This window comes from Neofelis nebulosa, chromosome 1, assembly GCF_028018385.1.
Source record: "Neofelis nebulosa isolate mNeoNeb1 chromosome 1, mNeoNeb1.pri, whole genome shotgun sequence".
NCBI classification, from domain to species: Eukaryota; Metazoa; Chordata; class Mammalia; order Carnivora; family Felidae; genus Neofelis; species Neofelis nebulosa.
Genome location: NC_080782.1, coordinates 157,224,851 through 157,251,582, shown reverse-complemented (window position 1 = coordinate 157,251,582; position 26,732 = coordinate 157,224,851). Strand labels below are relative to the sequence as shown.

General features: G+C 34.8%; 1 pseudogene; it reads right to left on the bottom strand.

The window, feature by feature from the left end:
* Nucleotides 1–14,762: 14,762 nt before the first annotated feature.
* On the bottom strand, nucleotides 14,763–15,729 carry LOC131487506 (olfactory receptor 2T29-like; annotated as a pseudogene).
* Between the last annotated feature and the right edge of the window lie 11,003 nt (nucleotides 15,730–26,732).

The window sequence follows — 26,732 nt, the reverse complement described above, 5'->3', positions numbered from 1 at the left end:
AAGTTAAACTAGAATACTTTCTTAAACTATACATAAAAATAAATTAAAAATGGATGAAAGACTTAAATTTGAGACAGAAAACCATAAAAATTCCAGAGGAGAATACAGGTAGCAAATTCTTTGACTTTGGCTGGAGCAACTTCTTATTAGACATGTTGCCAGAGACAAGGGAAACAAAAGCAAACATGAACTTTTGGGACTTCATCAAGATTAAAAGCTTCTACACAACAAAGGAAACAGCAAAACTAAATGACAGCCAATGGAATGAAAGAAGATAGTTGGAAATGACATATCTGATAAAAGGGTAGAATCCAAAGTCTATAAATAACTTATCAAACTTAACCCTCCCCAAAAATAACCCAGTTATGAAGTGATCAGAAGACATGAATAGACATTTCTCCAAAGAAGACATCCAGAAGGCTATTAAACATGTGAAAAGATGCTCAACATCCCTCATCATCAGGAAAATACAAATCAAAACCTTGATGATATACTACCTCACACCTGCCAGAATGGCAAAACTTAACAACACAAGAAACAACAGGTGTTGGCCAGGATGCTGAGCAAGAGGAAACCTCTTACACTATTGTTGGGAATGCCAAGTGGTACAGCCACTCCAGAAAACAATATGGAGTTTCCTTAAAAAGTTTAAAATAGGACACCCTATGATCCAGCAATCACACTACTAGGTATTTACCAAAATGATACAAAAATATAGATTTAAAAGTGTACATATGCCCCAGTGATTATAGCAGCACTATCACCAACAGCCAAACTAAGGAAAGAAACCAAATGTCCATCGGAATGGTAAGGAAGACACGGTATATCCATAAAATGGAATATTACAGAGCCATCAAAAAAATTGCAATTTGCAATAGTGTGGATGGAGCTAGAGTGTATTATGTTAAGCAAACTGAGTCAGGGGCACCAGGATGGCTGATCCAATTCTTGATTTTGGCTTAGGTCATGATTTCATAGTCATGGGTTTGAACCTGCATTGGGCTCTGTGCTCACAGTGCAGAGCCTGCTTGGGATTCTCTCTCTCTCTCTCTCTCTCTCTCTCTCTATCTCTATCTCTTTCTCTTTCTTTCTCTCTCTCTCTGTGCCTCCTTGCTTGATCTTTCTCAAAAATAAACATTAGGAAAAATAATAAGTGAGTCGAAGAAAGACAAATACCATATGATTTCACTCATATGTGGTATTTAAGAAACAAAACAGATGAACATATGGGGGGGGGAAGAGAGAGGGGAACTAATCACAAAAGGCTCTTAAAGTAAAGAACAAGCTGAGGGTTGATGAAGGTAGGTGGGTGGGGGATGGGCTAGATGGGTGATGGCTGTTAAGGAGGGCTCTTGTTATGATCAGCACTGCGTGTGCTGCTCTGGTATGATCAGCTCTGGTATGTAAGTAGTGAATCACTGAATTCTACTATATTGCTCTGTATGTTAGCTAACTAGAATTCAAATAAAAATTTGGAAAAAAATATTTTGATGTTTTATTTTTATGTTATTATAAATGGGATTATTATCTTTATTTCTTTTTATTGTTAGTATTTAGAAATGCAACTGAATTTTGTATTTTGACTTTGTGCTCTGAGTTTACTATTTTTTTTTAGTCTTGTTTTTTAGTGATGTCTTTTGGAGTTCCCTATACAAGATTGTGACATCAATAAACTGAGACAATTTTACTTCTTTTCTGATTTTGATAACTTTTACTTCTTTTCCGTTTGTAATTGCTTCTGGCTAGCATCTCTGGTACTATATTGAGTAGGAGATGTGGTACTGGGTACATTTGGTTTGTTCCTGGTTTTAGATGGAAAACTTTAAACTTTCATTGTTGGACATGTTTGCTGTTATTATGTAGATGTATTATATTTCTTTAGTCAATTTATTATTGGGAGTTTATGCCATGAATATTTTTTTGGATTTGTCAAATGTTTTACTACATAAATTTAAGATTATTATATTAGTTGTTTTATTTTATTCCATTAATGTGGTGTATTATATAGAATGGTTTTTGTATGTGAAATCATCTGTGAATAAAAGGTATAAATCCCCCTTAATCATGTTGTGTGATCATTTGAATATGCTGTTAAATTCAGTTTGGTAGGATCTTAATTGAGAATTTTCACGTGTATATTCTTTAGGCATATTGTCCTGTATTTTTATTTGATTATGATATTCTATTCTGGCTTTTTTATATGGGCAGTGCCATTATTACAAAATTAGTGTGAGAGTGTTTCCTCCTATTCAAATTTTTGGAAGAGTTTGAGAAGATTAGGTGTGAATTATTTTTCAAACGATTAATGCAACTGACCCATGAGACTAACTGATCCTTGGCTTGGTTACTGATTCAATGTCCTTTGTTGTTACTGATCAGTTTACTTTTTTTTTTTTTTCTTTCTTCGTGGTTAAGACTTGGAAGGATGTATGTTTTAAGGAATGTATCCCTTTTATGTAGGTTATCCATTCACTAACATGATTTTTCATAGTTGTCTTTTTATTGTATTTGTGTATCCATTGCAATGCTTCATATTTCATGCATAATTTTATTTACTTGGTTCCTCTCCTTTTATCTTGGTAATTCTAGCTAAATTTTACTCAATTTTATTTTTTAAATTATTTTTCTGTTTGCTGTTTCAATTATTTCTGCTCTGATATTTGTTATTTCCTTTCTTCTGCCAACTTTGGGCTTAGTTTTTTCTTGTTTTTCAAATTCTATGAGGTGTGAAGTTACACTGAATATTTAATATTTTGTTATTTTTATTTTTATGTTTTTTTAAATGTGGGAATTTTGCTATGGTTTATAATTTTTATGCTGTGATTTCATTTTTAATTGTTTCAAAACTTTTCCTTTCCTTTTTTGATTTCATCTTTAAACCACTGGTCATTCAAGAGTGTGTTGTTTAATTTGCTCATATTAGTGAATTTTCCAGAATTCCTTCTTTTATTGATTATCAGTTTCATATATTTGTGGTCATAAATAACACTTGATATAATATCAACTTATTAAAATTTCCTGGGACTTGTTCTGCAACCTAACATATGACCTATCCTGGGGATTGTTTGTTGTGCCCTTGAGAAGAATGGATGAATTGTCTTTTTAATAATGGTCATGTCCACTTGGTTTAAAGTTCAAGTCCAATATTTCCTTATTGACATTCCATTCATTGTTAAAAGTGGAGTATTGGAGGCCCCCACTATCATTGTATTTTTGTCTATTTCTCACATATCTGTAAGTATTTGCCTCATATATTTAGATACTGTGATGTTTCGTTTATATATATTTATAATTTTTATAGCTTATTAAATTATTCATCTGTTTATCATTATATAATGGTCCTCTTTGCCTATTGCTACACTTTTTGACTTAAAGTTTATCTTTTCTGATATAAGCATAGCTAGCACTCCTCTCTTGGTGTTTATTTATGTGAAATATATTTTTTCAATATTTTTATTTGAGACTATGTATATCATTGAAACTGAAATGAGTATGTTGGAAACAAAATATAGGTTGATTTTTTAAAATTTTTTCATTTATTTACTTTTGAGAGACAGAGAGAGACAAAGCATGAACAGGGGAGGGGCAGAGAGAGAGGAAGATACAGAATCCGAAGCAGGCTCCAGGCTCCAAACTGTCAGCACAGAGCCCAATGCAGGGCTTGAACTGACAAACTGCGAGATCATGACCTAAGCTGAAGTCAGACGCTTAACCAACTAAGTCACTCAGGCACCCCTAGGTTGGTCTTTTTTATCCACTCACCTACTCTGTATATTTTTATTTTATGACTTAATACAGTTAAAGCAATATTAATAATAATTTAAATTAACTGTTGATAGGTAAGGATTTACTATTGCCATTTTGTTCATTGTTTCTTGGATTTTTTTTGTTTTTTGTTTGTTTGTTTTGATTTGTTTTGTTTTTGTAGTTGCTTTGTTCCTCTTTTCCTCTCTTGCTGTTTGTTTTCTGTTGTGAATTCATGATTTTCTGTAATGGTATACCTTGATTCTGTTAACTTTATTTTGTGTGTATCTAATATAGGTATTTGTTTTGTGGTTATTTTTAAATCTTAATTGAAATATATTATGATAGAAAAAAACATATTTTAAGCTGATAACAACCTAATTATATCACCTACTAAACCTCTACATTTTTACACTTTCTCCCACATTTAACGTGTTTGATGTTATAATTCACATATCTTATGCTATGTATCCATTAGCAAAGTATTGTAGTTAAGGTTATTTTGAATTATTTTCGTCTTTCAACCTTATACTAGAGTTCAGTGGTTAGCATACCACCATGTTACAATTATTAGAGTATTCTAAATCTGACCATATACACTTTTTAATGGGTGTGTTGTATGTTTTCACATACGGTAAAACCTTGGGTTGTAAGTTGGTCTGAGTGTTCCTCAACATGAGCAAACATTTCTAATAAATTTTAACTTGATAATTGCACGATGTCTTCCACTATGAGTAGTATATGATGCTGAACATCACATGATAACAGCTGAGCCAATGGTTCTTCCCTCTCTCTCTTTTGCTGTGAGATTGTGGGTGATTGTCTCCCATGCTCAGATGCTCAGTTTCAGACTGTGGTGTTTGGCAGAAATCAGTAATTTATCAGAATGTTGGAAGGTGCCCACAACTGGCACTAGTGTATTTTTTTGTTACTTCAAAGAACCTATGGACAGTACTTTACTTTTCCATACAAGAGTAAGCTTAGGAATGTTTTGCTGCATGCTAGGTCAGGCCATCTGCACATATAGACCCTTTCTTCTGTGGCCTTATTGCCAGTTAAAGTATACACAGTATATGACAAGAGTTTATTATTACTGCACTGGAGCCAACATCTGTATGAGCATACAGAATGGTCCCATGCAGAAAAATGTACCATTGAACCCATAGAGAGCAGTGCTTCCATTAGTGATAATGAAAGTCATCCTACGCAATAACCCTCCTCTCTCATGTCTCCCGCATACCAGCCGTGAAGATTTTCAAAGGTATGTGCAGATTAATTTATTTTTCTTTATATTTTGTATTTTCTTAATTATGTTGCATTATATTATAGTATTATATTCATTTTTATATGAATATTTTTGGATCGTTGAACAAATCATTTGAGTATCCATTATTTCTTATGGACAAATTCACTTTGATACACAAGTCCGTTGGATTACATGCATGTTTCTGGAATGAATTTTGCTTGCAAACCAAGGTTTTACTGTATTTTCATGTTCATAATTATTGTTCTTTTATTTCTTCTTGAAGAATTATTTTTGGATTTCTTGTAAGGTATTTCTTGTGTGAAGGAACTCCCTCAGCTTTTGCTTGTTTGGGGAAGTTTTTTTAAATTTTTAATTTTAATTTTAATTTATTTTGAGAGAGAGACAGAGAGTGAGCAGGGGAGGGGCAGAGAGAGAGGGGGACACAGAATCCAAAGCAGGTTCAGGCTCTGAGCTGTCAGCACAGAGACCATTGTGGGGCTTGAACTCATGAACTGTGAGATCATAACCTGAGCTGAAGTCAGATGATTTAACTGACTGAGCCACCCAGGTGCCCTGGGGAAGTTTTTATTTTACCTTCACCTAAATAATTACTTTGCCAAAAAATGTATTTTGGGGGGCATGTGGGTGACTCAGTCAGTTAAGAGTCCTACTCCTGATTTTGTCTCAGGTCATGATCTCACTGACCATGTGATGGAGCCCCATGTGTGCTGACATCATGGAGCCTACTCAGGATTCACTCTCTCATTCTCTCTCTGCCCCTCCCCTGCACACACAACCTTTCTCTCTCAAAATAAATAAATAAATAAATAAATAAATAAATAAAATTAAAAAAATAATAATTACAAAAATGAATCAAAATGGAAAACACAGAAATATACCCACAACTATATGGTCTACTCATCTTTGAAAAAGCAGGAAAGAACATCTAATAGAAAAACGACAGTCTCTTCAACAAATGGTGTTGGGAAAACTGGATGGTGACATGCAGAAGAATGAAACTGGACCACTTTTTTATACCATACACAAAAATAAATTCAAATTAGATGAAAGACATAAATGTGAGGCAGTAAACCATTTCTTCTTGAGGAGAAAGCAGGCTGCAACCTCTTTGACCTCAGACACAGCGGGCAACTTCTTACTAGGCACATCACCAAAGGCAAGGACAACAAAAGCAAGCATAAACTATTAGGACTTCATCAAGATAAGAAGCTTCTACACAGCAAAGAAACCAACAAAACTAAAAGGGCAACCAATGGAATGGGAGAAGATATTTACAAATGATGTAACTGATAAGGAGTTAGTATCCAAAATCTATAAAGAACTTATCAAACTCAACACCAAAAAACAAACAACCCAGTTAAGAAATGGGCAAAAAATATGAACAGACATTTTCTTTTTCCAAAGAAGACATCCAGATGGCTATCAGACACATGAAAAGATGCTCAACATTACTCATCATCAGGAGACTACAAATCACAGCCACGATGAGCTATCACCTCACATTCATCAAAATGGCTAAGTTTAACAACTCAAGAAGTAACAGATGTTGGCAAGGATGTGGAGAAAGGGGAAGCCTTTACACTGTTGGTGGGAAAGCAAACTAGTGTAACCACTCTGGAGAACAGTATGAAGTTACTCAAAAAACTAAATGTAGGAGTGCCTGGATGGGTAGTTAATTTGGCATCCTACTCTTGATTTTGGCTCAAGTCATGATCTCACAGTTTATGGAATCAAGCCCTATGTAGGGCTCTGTGCTGGCAGTGTGTCGCCTGCTTGGCATCTCTCTCTCTCTCTCTCTCTCTCTCTCTCTCCCTCCCTCTTGCTCTGGCCCTCCCCTGCTCACACCAGTTCACTATCTCTCCCCCCACCAAACTAAATAAATAAACATTAAAAAAGCTAAAAATAAAACTCCCAATGATACAGCAATTTTACTATTAGGTATTTGCCCAAAGGATACAAAATAAAGATTCAAAGGGTTACATGAACCCTAATAATTGTAGAAGCATTATCTACAAAGCCAAAATATGGAGGGAGGCCAAATGTTCATTGACTGATGTATGGATAAAGAAGATTTGGTGTGTGTGTGTGTGTGTGTGTGTGTGTGTGTGTATTTATATGTGTATAGTGTATATGGTGTGTGTATATGGTGTGTGTGTATATATATATATATATATATATGGTGTATATGGTGTATGTGTATATATTGTGTGTGTATGTACACACACACATACACACACACACACACACACACACACACATTACTCAGTCACCAAAATAATGAAATCTTGCCATTTGCCATGACGTGGATGGAGCTATAACATATGCTAAGCTAGATAAGTCAATCAGAAAAAGGCAAATACCATATGATTTCATTCAGGTATAATATTTAAGAAGGAAAACAGATGAAATATGGGGAGGGCAAGGAGAAGACAGAGAAACCACAAGAGGCTCTTAACAGTAGAGAACAGCTATTTCTCAAGCATGGTGGAGAAGTAGGGGGACCCAAAGTTCCCTTGTCCCTCAAACACAGCAGTGTTGAGACCAAAGGACGTTGAATTCCAACAGTCCAGGCTGCAGAGTGACAAAGACATCTCCAGGGACCCAGGGGGACAACCTGGCAGGCCATAGCTGCACAATAGCGACCTGGGAGAGTTAATATGGACTGCATAAGCATGGGTGAGAGGGATACCCTTCTGCAGAGAGACAAAGGGAAGGGAAAGAGAGACTGGGGAAGTGTAGGACTGTACTGGACAAGAGAAAAATCACGGACCAGGACAGAGAAAGATCCAGTCTCCAACTGTGGGGCTTTCTCTGGACTGGGGCTGGCTGCCTAGTTTGCACATCTGGGAGGAGGGGAGCCAGCCCCAGGGTAGGTAACTAGTTCAGAGTTGCAGTCCACAGTGGGAGAAAGCAATCCCTTCCCTGGAGTGCTGTGGGAAGAAGGTATATAACTATTCAAAGGACAAAGACTGCCTGCACCTGCCAGTAGAGGCCATATATTGGCACAAAGCAACACTTCCACTGAACTGGGGTGCATGGAGTGAAACCCTATAAGACATCAGGGTTTAAATACCAGCCAAGTACCAGGGAAGCATGGGAGACAATGCAGGAGAACAAGCTGCCTCGTTCGTGCTTGTGGCAGAGTGAGGACTGCCTAAACAGAGTAGTTTGGGACACCTCTTCCATGGAGGAGATATTGGGGTGTCACAATTTTTCTCCCCATCACCAACAAGGTGAAAGGATGGAAAGTCAACAGTAGAGGCAGGACCCACCTACACCAAACCATGCCCCTCCACATCTGGTAACTGCATATCTACTGGAGCTGGATTGATGCTGACAACACAGATAGCCCCTCCTCCAGACCAGCACTACCACCAGCTCCAAAGCATCCAGTGGGTTTGCATCTCCTGATTTAATTCTTCTGTGTGTGTAAATATATATATATGTATATGTATATGTATATATATATATATATATATGTATATGTATATGTATATGTATATGTATATATATGTATATATATATATGTGTTACATTTCTTTTCTTTCTTTCTTTTTTACTTTTCTCTTTATTTCTTCCCTCCTCTAGTCTGGTTATTCTGGTTGTTGGTTTGTTTCAACAGACATATTTAACCTATTCTCTTTACACCTATATAACAGACATATTTAACCTATTCTCTTTACATTTATATCTCCTTCTTTATTTTCCCCTCTCTCTCTCTCTGGATTAAACCATAGAGTTTCTCTGCCTGGTCAATTTTACTTTATTTTATTTTTCTACACCTCTGTCATTTCTCTCTTTGTATGGGATAAGTCCTCTTCCATCAACAATGCCCCCACCCCATTGTTTTGCTGTAGCTTGTGGTTTTGTTTTGTTTTATTTGTTTGTTTGTTTTTTCGTTTTCTTTTCCAGGACTACTTCAAAGAATAACTCAAAGCAGACCTGGTGGAGGGTCCAACATATCACTACAAGTAGGCAGATAAAGCAATCAGAATCACAAGAACAAAAAGCAAGTAACACATGCCAAAAAACATCTCCTGTAAGGTCAGATCCTGGACAGTGAATGACCCCTCTTTAATATAAGTGTTTCCATATGCAGGGCACATAACAAGCTTTTAAAACACATAAGGGACTGAAAACTACCCAAAAAGATGAATCAGAAGATTTCTCCTCAAGAGAAATTCCAGGAAGAAATGACAGCTAAACAATTGGTCCAAACAGATATAAACAATATAACTGAACAAGAATTTATAATAAGAGTCATAAGAGTAACCGCTGGGCTTGAAAAAAGCATAAAAGACAGCAGACAATGTATTGATTCAGAGATTAAAGAACTAAAAAATAGTCATGATGAATTAAAAACTGTTGTAAATTATGGGAAAAATAAACTAGAGGAGGTGACAGCAAGGATTGAAGAGGCAGAGGGGAGAATAAGTGAAGTAGAAGATAAAATTATGAAAAAAGATGAATCTGACAAAAAGAGAAAAAATTCTGGATCAAGAGGGGAGAATTAGATAACTAAGTGATTCAATGAAATGTAATAATGTCCTTATCATAGGAATTCCAGAGAAGAAGAGAGAGAGAAAGGGGTGGAAGGTGTACTTGAAAAAAATCATAGCTGAGAATTTTCCCACTCTAGGGAAGGAAACAGACATTTAAATACAAGAGGAACAGAGAACTGCCTTCAGAAGTAACTTGGATTGATCTTCTGCATGAAATATCATAGAGAAACTGGCAAGATACAAAGATAAGAGAGAATCCGGAAAGCCGCTAAGGACAAAGGGCCTTTACCAACAAGGATAGACACATGAGGGTAGTAGCAGACCTATCTACTGAAACCTGGCAGGCCAGATAAGAGTGGCAATAAATTTTCATTGTGCTGAATAGAAAAAATATGCAACCAAAAATCCTTTAACCAACAAGCTTGTCATGCAGAATAGAAGGAAAAATAAAGGTTTTTCCAGAAAAGCAAAAACTTAAGGAGTTTATCACCACTAAACCAGCCCTACAAGAGATCCTAATGGGGACTCTGTGAGTAGAATGTTGCAAAGACCACAAAGGATCAGAGACTTCACTATAAGCATGAAACCTACATATAACACAATGACTCTAAATCCATATCTTTCAATAATAACACTGAATGTAAAAGGACTAAATGCTTCAATCAAAACACATCCCTAAAGCAGCAGAATACATATTTTTCTCAAGTGCACATGGAACATTCTCCAAGATAGATCACATAGTGGGTCACGAAAAAGGCCTTAATAAATATAAAATAATTGAGATAATACTATGCACACTTTCAAATTACAATGCTATGAAACTTGAAATCAACCACAGGAAAAAGTCTGGAAAACATCTAAATGCATGGAGGTTAAAGATCATCCTACTAAAGAATGAATGGGTCAACAGGCAATTAAAGAGGAAATTTAAAAATATATGGAAAAAAAATGAAAATGAAAACACAACAGTCCAAATCCTTTGGGATGCAGCAAAGGCAGTCCTAAGAGGAAAACACATTGCAGTCCAGGCCTATCTCAACAAGAAAAATCCCACATACAAAATCTAACAACACACCTAAAAGAACTAGAAGCAGAACAACAAAAAAACCCCAAGGTCAGCAGCAGAAAAGAAATAATAAAGATCAGAGCAGAAATAAACAATATAGAATTAAAAAAAAAACAGTAGAAAGATCAATGAAAGTAGGATATGTTTTTTGAAAAAATAAACAAAATTGATAAACCCCAAGCCAGATCTCTCAATAAGAAAAGAGAGAGGACCCAAATAGACGAAATCATGAGTGAAAATGGATTTATCACAACCAATCCATCAGAAATACAAGCAATTATCAGGGAATACTGTGAAAAATTATATCCCAGCAAACTGTACTACCTGGAAGAAATGCACAAATTCCTAGACACCCACACACTATCAATACTCAAGCAGGAAGAAATAGAATATTTGAACACACACATAATTAGTGAAGAAATTGAACCAGTTATTAAAATCTCCCAACAAATAAGAGTCCTGGACCAGATGGCTTCCCAAGAGAATGCTACCAGACATTTAAAGCAGAGTTAATACCTATCCTTCTCAAGCTGATACAAAAAATAGAAATGGAAGGAAAATTTCTGGACTCATTCTATGAATTCATCATTACCTTGATCCCCAAGCTAGACAGAGACTCCACAAAAAAAGGAGAATTACTGGCCAATATTCCTGATGAACATGGATGTAAAAATCTTCAACAACATACTAGCAAATCTAACTCAGCAGCATATAAATAGTATTATTCACCATGATCAAGTGTGATTCATTCCTGGGCTGCAGGCCTAGTTTAATATTCACAAATCAAACAATGTGATACAGCACATTAATAGACGAGAGGTTAAGAACCATATGATCCTGTCAATAGATGCAGAAAAATAAAAAACATTTGAGAAAATACAGTATCTTTTTTCAATAAAATCCCTAAATAAAGTCAGGGTAGAAAGAACATACTTAAACATCATAAAAGTCAGACATGAAAAGCCCACAGCTAATATCCTCATCAGTAGGGAAAAACTGTGACTTTCCACCAAGATCAGGAATTTGACAGGGATGTCCACTGTCACCACTGTTGTTTCACATAGTGTTGGAAGTCCTAGTCTCAGCAGACAACAACATGAAAAAAAGGAAAAAAGCATCCAAATTGGCAAAGAAGAAGCCAAACTTTCACTTTTCACAGATAACATGATCCTTTCCATGGAAAACCTAAAAGACTCCACCACAAAGTTGCTAGAACTGACACATGAATTCAGCAAAGTCACAGGATGCAAAATCAAGGTATAGAAATTGGTTGCACTTCTTTACTCTAATAATGAAGAGAAATAAAGAAATTGACCCCATTTCCAATTGCACCAAGAACCAAAAAAAAACCTAGGAATAAACCTAACCAAAGATGTAAAAGATCTGTATGCTCAAAACTATAGAAAGCTTATGAAGGAAATTGAAGAAGACACAAGGAAATGGGAAAACCTTCCACGCTCATGGAGTGGAAGAATAAATATTGTTAAAGTGTCAATACTACCTAAAGCAATCTACACATTCAATGCAATCCCAATCAAAGTTGCACTGGCATTCTTCTCAAAGCTAGAAAAAACAATTCTAAAATTTTTATGGAACAACGAAAGACCTCAAATAGCTAAAGTAATATTGGAAAAGAAAACCAAGGCAGGAGGCATCACAATCCCAAACTTTAGCCTCTATTACAAATCTGTAATCATCAAGACAATATGCTATTGGCCCTAAAACAAACACAGAAACCAATGGAATAGAATAGAGAACCCACAAATATATGGGCAATTAATCTTTGACAAAGAAGGAAGGAGTATCCAGTTGAAAAAAGAGCCTTTTTTTGCAAATGGTGCTGGGAGAAATGGACATCAACATGCAGAAGAATGAAAGTAGATCACTTTCTTACACCATACACAAAAAATAAACTCAAAATGGATGAAGTACCTGAATGTGAGACAGGAAACCATTAAAACCCTAGAGGAGAAAGCAGTAAAACCTCTTTGACCTCAGCCGTAGCAATTTCTTACTTGACACATCTCTAAAGGCAAGGTAATTAAGAGCAAAAGTGAACTATTGGGACCTTGTCAAGATAAAAAGCTTCTGCACTGCAAAGGAAACAGTCAACAAAACTAAAGGCAACCGACAGATGGGGAAAGATATTGGTAAATGACATATCGCATAAAGGGCAAGTATCTGAAATCTATAAAGAACTCACCAAACTCCACACTTGGAAAACAAATAATCCAGTGAATAAATGGACAGAAGACATGAATAAACACTTTTACAAAGAAGACATCAATATGGCCAACAGACCCATGAAAAGATGCTCAACTTCACTCATCATCAGGGAAATACAAATCAAAACCACACTGAGATACCATCTCACACCAATCAGAGTGGACAAAATAAACAACTCAGGAAACATCAGATGCTGACAAGGATGTGGAAAAATGGTAACCCTCTTGCATTGTTCATGGGAATGCAAACTGTTGTAGCCATTCTGGAAAACAGTGTGGAGGTTCCTATAAAAATTAAAAATAGAACTACCTTATGACCCAACAATAGCACCACTAGGAATTTATCCAAAGGATACAGGAGTGCTGATGAATAGGGGTACATATACCCCAATGTTTATAGCAGTGCTTTCAATAATAACCAAATTATGGAAAGAGCCTAAATGTCCATCAACTGATGAATGGATAAAGAAGATGTGTTGTATACATACAATGGAATACTACTTGGCAATCAGAAACAGCAACATGGATGGAAATGAAGGTATTATTCTCAGTGAAATAAGTCAGTCAGAGAAAGACAAATATAATATGTTTTAAGTCATATGTGGATCTTGAAAACTTAACAGAAGACCATGGGGGTAGGGAAAGGGAAAACATAGTTACAAACATGGGAAGGAGGGAAGGAGGCAAACCATATAGACTCTTAAATACAGAGAACAAACTGATGGTTGATGAGGGGAGTGTGGGAAGTTGTGGAAAATGGGTGATGGGGTTTGAGGAGGGCACTTGTTGGGATGAACACTGAGTGGTGTATACAAGTGATGAACCATGTGAATCTACCCCAAAAGCCAAGAGCACACTTTACACACTGTACATTAGCTAATTTGACAATAAATTATATTAAAAACAATAGAGAACAAACTTATAGCTTATAGAGGGAGGGGGTGGGAGCTAGGTGATGAGTATTAAGTATGGCCTTTGTTGTGATGTGCACTGGGTGTTGTATGTAAGTGATGAATCACTGATTTTTACTTCTGAAACCAATATTGCACTGTATGTTAACTTACTAAAATTTAAAAAAGAAAAACACCTCAGATCAGAAATCACCTTGTGCATGAAACTTCCACAAGTTTTCCTTCCATATGAGTTAATATTTTCCACCATCCCATATGCATTCTGAATCTTAAAAATACCACATAGCAGAATTATTAATCCTCTCTAAATATCTCTAAGGTTGGACCATGTAGATCAATGTAGTATCCAATAAATGTGGGAAGCTAACTGTATTGTCTCAGTAATAAAAAGCCACTTTAAAAATCACGTTTTCATATGATTTTGTGTCACATTGCCACCAGACAGAAAATAAAAACTCAAGAAATAAGTGTGTGTGTGTGTGTGTGTGTGTGTGAGAGAGAGAGAGAGAGAGAGACTATATTAAATATTTATTTAGAGCTAATTTTAATTTTGTTGAAAAATATCATGAATAAGAGTGGTACAAAGAACACTCATATACTCTTTACCTAGAATCATCTATTACTAACATTCTACCTGCTCTGCTTCATCACTTCTCTATCAGTCTAAATTTTTCTCTCTTTCTCTCCCTTCTTTACTCCCTCCCTCCTTCTCTCTCTATATCCTTTTTTCCTCATTTATGTTTGAGAAAATTTCTTATCTCCACATGGCCTTTATCCTCTAAATATTTCATTATGTATTTCATAAGAATGGGGATATTCTTCTATACACTAAGAGTGTAGCTATAAACTTTATTCAGTGTTACATCAAAATATTACAACAGTACACTACCCTTTAGTGGAGGAGTTTATAATCAAAGACACTTGTAATATTGAAGCAATTCATAAAGTAGTTTGTGAATATGATATAAGATGTCATGGTATTAGGGGCTAAGAAATATCACTGGCATAAATTTCTGATGTGTAGAATGAAGAAAAACACATTAACATCTAAATTTTATATTTTCTAATGTATTGAAAGACAGTTCCCACATTCAACATTTTCTTTAAAGTCCCTGTGACATCTTTATTCCTCAGACTATAGATTAAAGGGTTTAGCAGTGGTAGGAGGATGGTATAAAAAACAGATACCATTATGTCCTTTTCAGGGATGTAGTGAAAGCTGGGAAGCATGGAGTTGTAGACTCCAGCCCCACAAAAGAGGATAACAACAGTCATATGGGAGGAAAAAGTGGCAAAGGACTTCTTCTGGCTCTTTGCTGAGTTCATCCTGTAGATGGTGAGGAGGATGAAAAAATAGGAGTTTGAAATGACTCACTGGGAAAAGGAGCATGAGGACACAACAGAGGTACATGAGTGTCTCATGGAGGGAAGTGAGCAGGAAAGCTTTACTATGTCAGGGACTTCACAGAAGAAATGATGGATCTCCCGAGATCTGCAGAAAGGGAATGTCATGGTGACAGATGTGAGCATGAATCCATCCACAGATGCCAGAAACCAGCAGCCAAATACCAGTAGGAGACAAACCCTATGGTTCATGATGACAGGATAAACAAAGAGACTGGCAGAGGCAACATAGCAGTCATAGGCCATGGTGGCTAGAAGGAAACATTCTGAACCTCCTAGTGTCACATAGAGAAACATTTGTATCCCACAGTCGAGGGTTGAGATCTTATTCACACCCATAACCTGGTTCATAAGCATCTCGGGCACAGTGATGTAAATGTACATTACATCCATGAGAGACAACTGGCTGATGAAAAAGTACATAGGGGTGTGCAGATAAGCATCAACAGTATATCAGAAATATCAGGATAGAGTTTCCAGACAATACCAACAAGAAAAACACAAAAATGACCACACAGAGGAGAGTTGGGTGTTTTGACTGACTGAAAATTCCCAGCAGGATGAAATCAGACTGTGCCGTTTCATTGACCACCCAAGTTTTGTTGTCCATGAGGTTTCACCTAGACGTAAGTTCATTGAGACCTCAAATTCAGCAAGGAAAGCTTTGGAGGCAATGGGTCATTTATAAAATGCAATAACCTGAAATGATTTATGAAATGCTTACTGAAAAAAAGGAAAAAAAAAGTAATGCTTACTGAGAGTTTTTGTGTTAATGTTTGTGTACATCAACATGTGCTAAAAAGAAGAAGTCCCATGGCCTATATATAGGGGATTATTAATCACTTATGATTTAATGAACTTATTACAAAACTAAAAATTTACAAATGTGGGTCAGAATGGTTAACTAATATTGAAATTGCCACAGTTCACATCATCACATTTCATCATGATAGATAATGTCATACATTAACATATATTTACAGAGAGGCTAACTTAAGCATATATGGCAAATCACTGAATCATTGAAAATATAAATAAAAATTATACTTCTAGAATTTTTGTTATACAAGTCTAAATTTATTTAACATCAATGCTTTGAGTACCAACAATAATATTAAAAATTCTTGGAAGTATATTCAATGTAAGGAAGATGTAGAAGCAAATTAAACATAATTGGAGAAAAACCATACCAAATATTAGAGACCCTTGTACCTATAGGAGCAGGCTTCCCTGTGAGGTTTTTGTGGTTGTGTACAGTGAGCAACGCACACACCAGGGAAAGGTCAGGTTTCTCACACATGAATGACCCTTTAGAGACCTATGAGCCTTTAGATGATACACTTAGAATCTCAGCAACCATAGACCCAACTTCCCCCCTTTACTCACCATTTCTGTGTCCACTCTATATAAAACAAAGGATAAGCTTAATTTTGGAGCTCAGGTGTGGCGAGGACTGAGGGGAAATAATAAAACTACTTAGAACATTACCAGTTACAGATACACACATATACTTTTAGTTAAAAGAGTTCATATCAATCTTAATTATTATGAAGGATCAATGTAAGAAATAGCTGTGACTATTACCGTCTTATGATGCAAGATGCATTACTTCACATGGTTTAACATCTATTCATATATTTAAAAATTTAGAATTGATCATTTCTGTATCTCCAACAACTTGAATAAGTGTGTGTGTTTATGTTTATTTATTTTGACATGTAATTATTCCATACAAATATACATAATCAAATAAACATATAATTGATCATGTAATATATATTTATATATTTTGCCTATGTATATATATATATATACATATATATATCTTTTTATTTTTTATTTTTTAATGAAATTTATTGTCAAATTGGTTTCCATACAACACCCAGTGCTCATCCCAACAGGTGCCCTCCTCAATGCCCATCACCCACCCTCCCCTTCCTTCCCACCCCCCCATCAACCCTCAGTTTGTTCTCAATTTTTAAGAGTCTCTTATGGTTTGCCTCCCTCCCTCTCTAACCATTTTTTTTCCTTCCCCTTCCCCATGGTCTTCTGTTAAGTTTCTCAGGATCCACATAAGAGTGAAAATATTTGGTATCTGTCTTTCTCTGTATGACTTATTTCACTTAGCATAACACTCTCCAGTTCCATCCACATTGCTACAAAAGGCCATATTTCATTCTTTCTCATTGCCATGTGGTATTCCATTGTATATATAAACCACATCATCTTTATCCATTTGTCAGTTGATGGAAATTTAGGCTCTTTCTATAATTTTGCTATTATTGAAAGTGCTGTTATAAACATTGGGGTGCATGTGCCCCTAAGCATCAACACTCCTGTATCCCTTGGGTAAATTCCTAGCAGTGCTATTGCTGGGTCTTGAGAAACTTAACAGAAGACCATGAGGGAGGGCAAAGGGAAAAAAAAATTATAGGGAGGGAGGGAGGGAGGCAAACCATAAGAGATTCTTAAATACTGAGAACAACCTGAGTGTTGATGGGGGTGGGGGAGAGGGGAAAGTGGGTAACGGGCATTGAGGAGAACACTTGTTGGGATGAGCACTGGGTGTTGTATGGAAACCAATTTGACAATAAATTATATTAAAAAATAAAATACAAAAATAAAACATATCTTAACACAAACAAAAATGGAAACACCACACAGCAAAATTCATGATATGTAAAATAAGTAGTGTAAGAGGGAACTGTATAGATATTAATGCACACATTAATAGAATAGAAAAATCTGAAATATACAACCTACCCTTACATGCCATGGGAGTATAAAAAGCCACAAACTAAGCTCAAATTGAAATAAAAAAAAAAGAAAATGAAAATTAGAGCAAACATAAATAAAATAAAGAACAAGCAAACAATAGAAAAGATTAACAAAACTAGTAGATTCTTTGAAAAGATGAACCAAATAGGAAAAACTGCTACACCAATGAAGGAAAAAAGACAGAAGACTCAGACAAACAAAACTTCTTACAATTGAAAGAGGAAATATTGCAACTGAAAAGGACTACTGTAAACAACCATATATCAACTAAATGGAGAACCTAGAAGAATGGGATAAATTCTTACAATATGCCAAGATTGAAACAGGAATAAATAGGAAATTTGAACAGGCTAATTACCAGAAAACATATTGAATCTGTAGTCAAAAATATCTCAATAAACAAAATACCAGGAAGAGATGGCTTTACTGGTGAATTTTCCCAAACATTGAAAAAAAAATAAAACTATCACAAATTTTTTTTTAAACTCTCCCAAAATATTAAAGAGGAGAAACACTCTCACAATCATTTTATGAGGCCACATTACTTTGATACCAGAGTCAGGTAAAAACACTAAAAGAAAAGAAAACTATAGACCAATAGGCCTGATTAACATAAATGCAAAAATTCTCAGTAACAGTACATAATGGAGCATGATCAAATGGGACATAACCTGGGATGCAAGAATGTTTCAGCATCTGCAAATAAATCAATGTGATACATAACATTAATAAAGTAAAAGATGAAATTAATTATCATTTCAGTAAAGACAAAATACATTTGAATATTTTCATATTTGTTCACAATAAAACTCTCAACATATTAAGTATAGAAGCAAAATGTATAATATAATAAAGGACATATATTGGGAAGCCCACAACTTAGCACTATTCTCAGTAGTGAGATTTTAAAATAATTTCTTCTGTGGTCAGGAAAACATAGGGGTGACTACTTTCACCACTGCTCATCAACATAATGCTGGAAGTGTTGCCTGGCAATCAGGCAAAAAATAAACAAACAATATCTAAATCAGAAAGGAGGAAGTAAAATTTCTGTGTGAAAACAGCATATTTTCATATAGAAAATTTTAAAACTCCACAACGACACTGTTAGATTTAATCAATGAACTTTATAAAGTTGTAAACTAAAAAATCAATGCTAAAAGTCAGTAGTGCTTGTACACACTAATAGTGGGTTATTTGATAAAAAATATGAAGATTACCATTCCATTTACATTAGCTTCAAAAACAGTAAAAGTACTGTCATGCATCTGTTTCTGTGTACAAGTAGATCCTGACACCAAGAATCAAAATTAGCTCTCAAATGGAGCCTATTTTACCTTACAATTTTTTTTTTATCCCAAGGTCTCAGGCTATCTTCAAACTGGACGTCTTCATTCATATATATATATATATACATATATATATAATTTTTTCTCATCATGTCCCTCAGGCTGTTTCCTTGCTATGAATTTACCCTTCTGACTTCTTTTTACATCTTAATAGTCCAAAAATGTTCAGCTAAAAAAAAAATCTGCATGAAACCTGTCTCTACTCTTAATCAGTGAGAATACGCACACCTCTGAGACATATAGTATATTGTTTATGCTCCTCTCACAGATTTTATGTCCTATATTTTACTTATTTCTTTTAAAATTCCAACAAAAAGTTCTACACGAATGATATAGTTACGTGTGATATTGGCTATGTGAAATTAGCTTTAAAATGTCCATATCGGAGTGGTGTATAGCTACTTAAAAATCACAAATGTGGGGCGCCTGGGTGGCACAGTCGGTTAAGCGTCCGACTTCAGCCAGGTCACGATCTCGCGGTCCGTGAGTTCGAGCCCTGCGTCAGGCTCTGGGCTGATGGCTCAGAGCCTGGAGCCTGTTTCCGATTCTGTGTCTCCCTCTCTCTCTGCCCCTCCCCCGTTCATGCTCTGTCTCTCTCTGTCCCAAAAATAAATAAAAAACGTTGAAAAAAAAAATTTTTAAAAAAAATTAAAAAAAAAATCACAAATGAATGATAAATGTATTTGAATGAATATAATTTCAAAATTATATTTATAAATTGTTATAAGCAGTATGGGATTGTTAATGAACTGTGCAGTACAAAAGCAATGCCCTGAAGTCCAGTGTGGCTGAAGCCTCATCAGGCAAACTGAGAACAAACATCTGGTCTTATTTCTGATATCACCTTAGTAAAAGCCTGTGGAGGCCCTGGACAGGTCACCTAATAACACAGGGATAAAACTGCCAGTGTACCCACATCAGGCAAAGTGAGCCATTAAAACCAACTGTACTGAAGACAAATACAGCTCACACACAGCAGTAGAACACGTAGGGCTCACATAGGAGACACCAGTAAAAAACAAATGGTCCTGGTAAACAGAGGACATTGTGCTACAGGGCACCACAAGTTCTCTTCTTTATAAAAGTGCTACTTTCAAGATCAGGAGATGTAACTGGCTTCCCTATTACACTGAAGCAAACAAAGAGTTGGACAAATTAGAAGACAGAGAAATAAGTCCCAAATTAAAAAAAAAAAAAGACAAAAACCACAGGAGGAAAAAACACATAATACTACAAAGATAAGCATTATGATTGACAAAAAATTCAAAGTAATGGTCAAAAAGATACTGGGCTTGAGAAAAGGGTGAGGGATCTCAGTAAGAACTTTAACAAAGAGAAAATATGAGAGATCCAGCTAAAGATAAATAACTCAATAACTGTAATAAAAATACACTAGAGGGAATTAATAGCAGATCAGAGAACACAGAAGATGGGTTAGCAATCTAGAAAACAGAGTAATGGAAAGCAACTAAGCTGAACAACACAGAGAAAAAAACTAATACAATTAAAATGACAATAGGTTTTTCTCTTTCTCTGACTGACTTACTTTGTTTGGCATAATACACTCTAATCCCATTGACATCATTGCAAATGGCAAGATTTCATTGTTTTTGATGGCTGGGTAATAGTCCATGGTTTCACTTATATGTGAAATTCAAGAAACAAAACAAATGAACACAGGAGAAGTGAAGGAAAAATGAAATAAGATAGAAACAGAGAGGGAGTCAAACCATAAGAGAATCTTAACCATAGAGAGCAAACTGAGGGTGGCTGGAAGGGACATCGGTGGAGGGATGGGCTAAGTGTGATAGGCATTGAGGACAGCACTTGGGATGAACACTGGGAGTTACATGTAAGTAATGGATCACTAAATTATACTCCTAAAACCAGTACTGCAGTATGTGCTTACTAATTTGAATTTAAATAGCATCTTGGGAACAAAAAAGAATGACAATATGTTAACAGAACTGAAGGAAATATTCAAGCATAATAGTATTTGCATTATAGAAATCCCAGAAAGAAGAGAGAAAAGGGGATAATTTATTTAAAGAAGCGATAGCTAAAAACTTAGCTAATGTAGGAAATTAAATGGATATCCATATCCAGGATGCACAGAAAGTCCCCAACTAAATTAATACAAAGAAGTCTATACCAAATACATAATAATTAAAATGGACAAAAAGTAAAAGTAAAGATAATTTTAAAAGCAGCAAAAGAAGAAAAAGAGTTACATACAATGAAAACCACAAAAGCTAAGCATCTGTTTTTTCAGCAAAACATTGTAGGCTAGAATGAAGTGGTATGATATATTCAGGTGCTGTAAAGAACAATACTGCAACCAAGAATGTTATACCGAGCTGGGCTATCATTCAGAATAGGAGAGAAAGTTTCCCAGACAAGCAAAATTTAAAGGAATTTATCTCCACTAAACCAGCCTTACAAAAAATGTTAAAATAAATTCTTTGAGTAGACAGAGTAGACTATAAGTGGGAATGAGACAGTTATAGATAAAAAAATTTCACAGGTAAATTCAAGCATAATAATGGTAGTTGATTAATCACTTATAAAAGCTGCATGGATGTTAAAGCATATAAGCAGTAAAGTACATTTTATCTACAAAAATTACTCAAGGGGATCACAAAATTAAAAAGAAAAATTGTAAAGTATGACATCATATACATAAAACCTGAGAAGAAAGTAAAAATTTAGGGCTTTTAAAGTGTATTAGCTTAAGCAACCATAAACTTAATATAGATATCTATATGCATAAGATGTTATATATGAAACTAATTGTACCCACAAATCAAAAACATATAAAAGATACAGAAAAAAAAAGAGTTATACAATCAAAAGATATAGGGTGATTTAATGAATAAGAAATCAAGACCCATTTGTACCTGCCTAGAAGAACTTACTTTAGTCCTAAAAGCAAATGCAGATAGAGTGAAGAGTTGGAAAAACATTTGCCATGAAAATGGAAATAAAAAGAAAGTAGGGCAGCAATATGTATATTGGACAAAATAGATTTTAAAAGAAAGACTGTAACAAGAGACTAAAACAAAAGACTGTAACTGTGGATATTTATGCACCCAACAGAGAGCATCAAAAAACATAAAGCTTCTACTAACAGACATAAAGGAAGAAATAGATGATAATAAATTAGTAATAGGAGATTTTAACACTGGTTTATATGAATGGATTGGTTATCCAGTCAGAAAATCAATAAGAAAGCAGTGTGGCTAAATGGCACATTATACCAGATGAACATAACAGATATATTTAGAGCATTCCATTGAAAAACAATATACATTTTTTTTCAAGTTCACATAGAACATTCTCCAGAATAGATCACATGGTAGCCCACAAAACAAGTCTTACTAAATCAAAAATATTAAAATCATATCATGCATATTTGCCAACTGCAACAGAATAATACAAGAATACTCATGGAATTTAACATCCTACTTACAGCAATAGACAGATCATGTAAACAGAAAATCAACAAGGAAACAATGACTTTAAATGACACACTGGACCAGATGGACTTAACAATATTTTCAAACATTTCATATTAAAGTAGCAGAATGCATATACTTCTCAAGTGCACATGGAACATTCTTCAGAATAGATCACATACTGGGTCACAAATCAGACCTCAGCAAGTTCAAAAAGATCGATATAATACCATGCAAATTTTCAAAACACAACATTATGAAACATGAAATCAATCACAAGAAAAAAAAATTTGGAAAGACAACAAATACTTGGAGACTAAAAAACATTCTCCTGGGGAGCCTGGGTGGCTCAGTTACTTAGGTGTCTGACTCCGGGTCAGGTCATGATCTCATGGTTTGTAGGTTCAAGCCTGGAATCAGACTGTTCTGACAGCTCAGAGCCTGGAACTTGCTTCAGATTCTGTGTCTCCCTTTCTTTATTCCTCTCCCTCACTCACACTCTGTCTTTCTCTCTCTCAAAAATAAACATTTTAAAAAAATAAAAAAAGAACATCCTACTAAAGAATGAATGGGCTAACCAAGAAATTAAAGAGGAAATAAAAAGTACATGGAACCCAATGATAATGAAAACACTACAGTCCAAAACCTCTGAGATGCTGAAAGGCAGTCATAAGAGGGAAATATATAGCAATCCAGACATTCCTAAAGAAGGAAGAAAAGTCTCAAATACACAACCTAACCTTACACCTATGAGGGCTGGAAAAAGAACAACAACAACAAAAGCCCAAAACCAGCAGAAGGGAAATAATATAGATTAGAGCAGAAATAAATGATACTGAAAAAAAAAAAAAAGAACAGTAAAACAGATCAATGAAACTAGGAGCTGTTTCTTTAAACAAATGAACAAAATTGATAAACCCCTAGCCAGATTTATCAAAAAGAAAAAGGGAAAGACCAATAAGTAAAATCACAAGTAGAAGAGAAGAGATCACAAACAGTGCAGAAATGTAACCAACAGTAAAAGAATACTATGAACAGTTATATGCCAAAAATTGGGCAATCTTGAAGAAATGGATACATTTTAAGAAACATTAAAAAACAAAACTTAAATAGGAAGAAATTAAAAACATGAAAAGGCCCATAACCAGCAAAGAAATTGAATCAGCTATCAAAAAAATCTCCAGGGTCGGATGCCTTACCAGTGAAATTCTACCAAACTTTTAAAGAAGAGTTAATACCTATTATTTTTAAGCTGTTGTAAAAAAATAGAAATGGCAGGAAAATGTACAAACTCATTCTATGAAGCCAGAATTACCACGATTCCAAAACCAAAGACCCCAATATAAAGACTTACAGACCAATTTTGCTGATGAACATGGATGCAAAAAATATCAACAAGATACTAGCAATTCAAATCTGACAAACATTAAAAGAATTATTCACCACAATCAGGTGGGGTTTATTCCTAGGATTCAGGGCCAGTTAAAAATCTGCAAATCAATTTACATGATAAATCACATTAATAAAATAAATAATAAGAACGACATGATCCTCTCAATAAATAAATAAAAAGCATTTGAAAAGCTACAGCATAATATCTTGGAATAAAAAAAAAACTCAAGAAAGTAAGGATAGGAGGAAAATACCTCATCATCATAAAGGCCATACATGAAAGACCCACAGTTAATATGTTCTTCAATGGGAAAAACAGAGCTTTCCCAAGGTCAGGAACATAATAGGGATGTCTATTCTCACAATTGTGTTCAACATAGTATATAGAAAGTCCTAGCCACAGCAATAATACAACAAAAACATATAAAAGACATCCAAATAGGCAAAGAATAAGTCAAATATTCGCTCTTCACAGATGACATAATACTCTATGTGGAAAACCCGAAAGACTCCACCAATAAAAACCTGCTAGAACTGACACATGAATTTATCAAAGTCACAGAATAGAAAATCAAAGTACAGAAATCAGTCGTACTTCTATACACCAATAATGAGACATCAGAAGGAGAAATCAAGGAATCAATCCCATTTATAATTGCACCAAACATATAAAATAAGTAGAAATAATCGTCACCAAAGAGGTAAAGGATCTGAACTCTGAAAAAAAAATAGACATTTTTCCAAACAAGGGGTAGAAATGTCCAACAAACTCCTGAAACTCCTAAAAACATCCTCAACATTACTAATCATCAGAGAAATGTAAATCAAAATCTCAGAGATACCACCTGATGCTTGTCAGAATGGGTAGAATCAAAAAGACAGGAAATAACAAATGTTAGCAAGGATGTGGAGTAAAAGGAACCCTCTATGGGTAAAATAGATAATGGGGACTGAAAGCAAACTTATTTTGATGATCACTGATAACTGGATAAAACTGTTGAATCATTCTATTGTACACTTTAATATAGCACTGTATATTAATTACATCTTAATAAGAAGAAAATATACAGGAAAATGTAGAAATAATCAATATTAATATCTATTTATTGAAAACATTTCAAAATATAAAATTGAAGGCAATCAATATGTTGCAAATGATTAGTCCAACATCATTTACCAAAAATCATGCCACATATCATTACATGTGGAAAACTATATCAATAGCAATTGATGTACAAAAAGGATACACATAAACTATAATGAAAGTGCTCTAGTAGAGAACAATGAAAAGATAGATCACCTGGGGCTATATACACCTCCAATGCATAAATATTCTTAAGAGTAAAATAAATAATATCTTTGACTATATTATCTATGTTGTCTTTTTCCCCCATGACTTATTCATTCCATAACTGGAAGGTTGTATCCCCCACTCCTCTTAATCCATTTTCCCATTTCCCAAACCATCTCCTTTCTGGAAATCATCAGTTTGTTCTCTGTACTTTTAGGTTGTATGATGACAGTATGACTATTGTGGTAACAATAATATGGACAGAGAATTTGTTTAAATTTCTTTTAATGTTTATTTATTTTAAGGGAGAGAGACAGAGTGAGAGAGTGCATGAGCTGGGAGGGACAGAAAGAGAGGAAGTCACAGAATCCAAAGCAGGCTCCAAGGTCCAAGCTGCCAGAAGATAGCCCAACGACGGGCTCACACTCAGGTGAAATCATGACTTGAACCCCACCCAGTCAGCCACTTAACTGACTGAGCCACCCAGGCGCCCCATGGATGGAGAATGTGAATAACTATGTTGTACATTTGAAACTGAGGTAGCATTGTGTCAACTACACTCAAATATTTAAAAAGTTAGAAATAAAAAAAGGAAACAAACCCATCAAAAGAAAAACAATTGGTTTTGCTAAATTTGAGACATGTTTTGTGCTATATTGTGTATTTTTATTCATCTTTGAATTAATTTATAATAAATTACATTAAATAAAATTATTCATGTTTAGCTGATCTGAAATATATGTCTTCCTTCCTTTTTCCCCAGATTTATGGATATTTATTTCACTAAGCATATTATCCTCCATGTTTGGTCATGTTTTTGCAAATTGAAATATTTTATTCTCTTTTAAGGCTGCAAATTATTCCATTATTTAAATATTTATTATATCTATCGTATCTATCATATCTATCTATCTATCTATCATCTATTTACCTACTTATTTATCTATTATCTATCTATCATCTATCTATCATCTACCTATTAGCTGTCTATTTCATATTTTCTATAACCATTCATCAACAGATACTTAGGTTTTTTCATATCTTGGTTAAAGTGAATAATGCCGCAAAGAACACTGGAATGCAAATATCTCTTCAGGGGAAAAATTTTATTTCCCTTGGCCACATACACACAAGTGGAATTGCAAGATAAAGTGGTAATTCTATTTTTAAATTTAGAAAAAAAATGTTTTTATTTTTTTTTACATCCCCACTAACAAGAGTACAAGTAATCTCTTTTCTCCACATCTTTGCCAGAACTTGTTATCATTTGACTTTTTATAATCAACAACCTAAAAGGTGTCAGAAAATATTTTACTGTGGTTTTGATAAGCATTTCTATGATAATTAG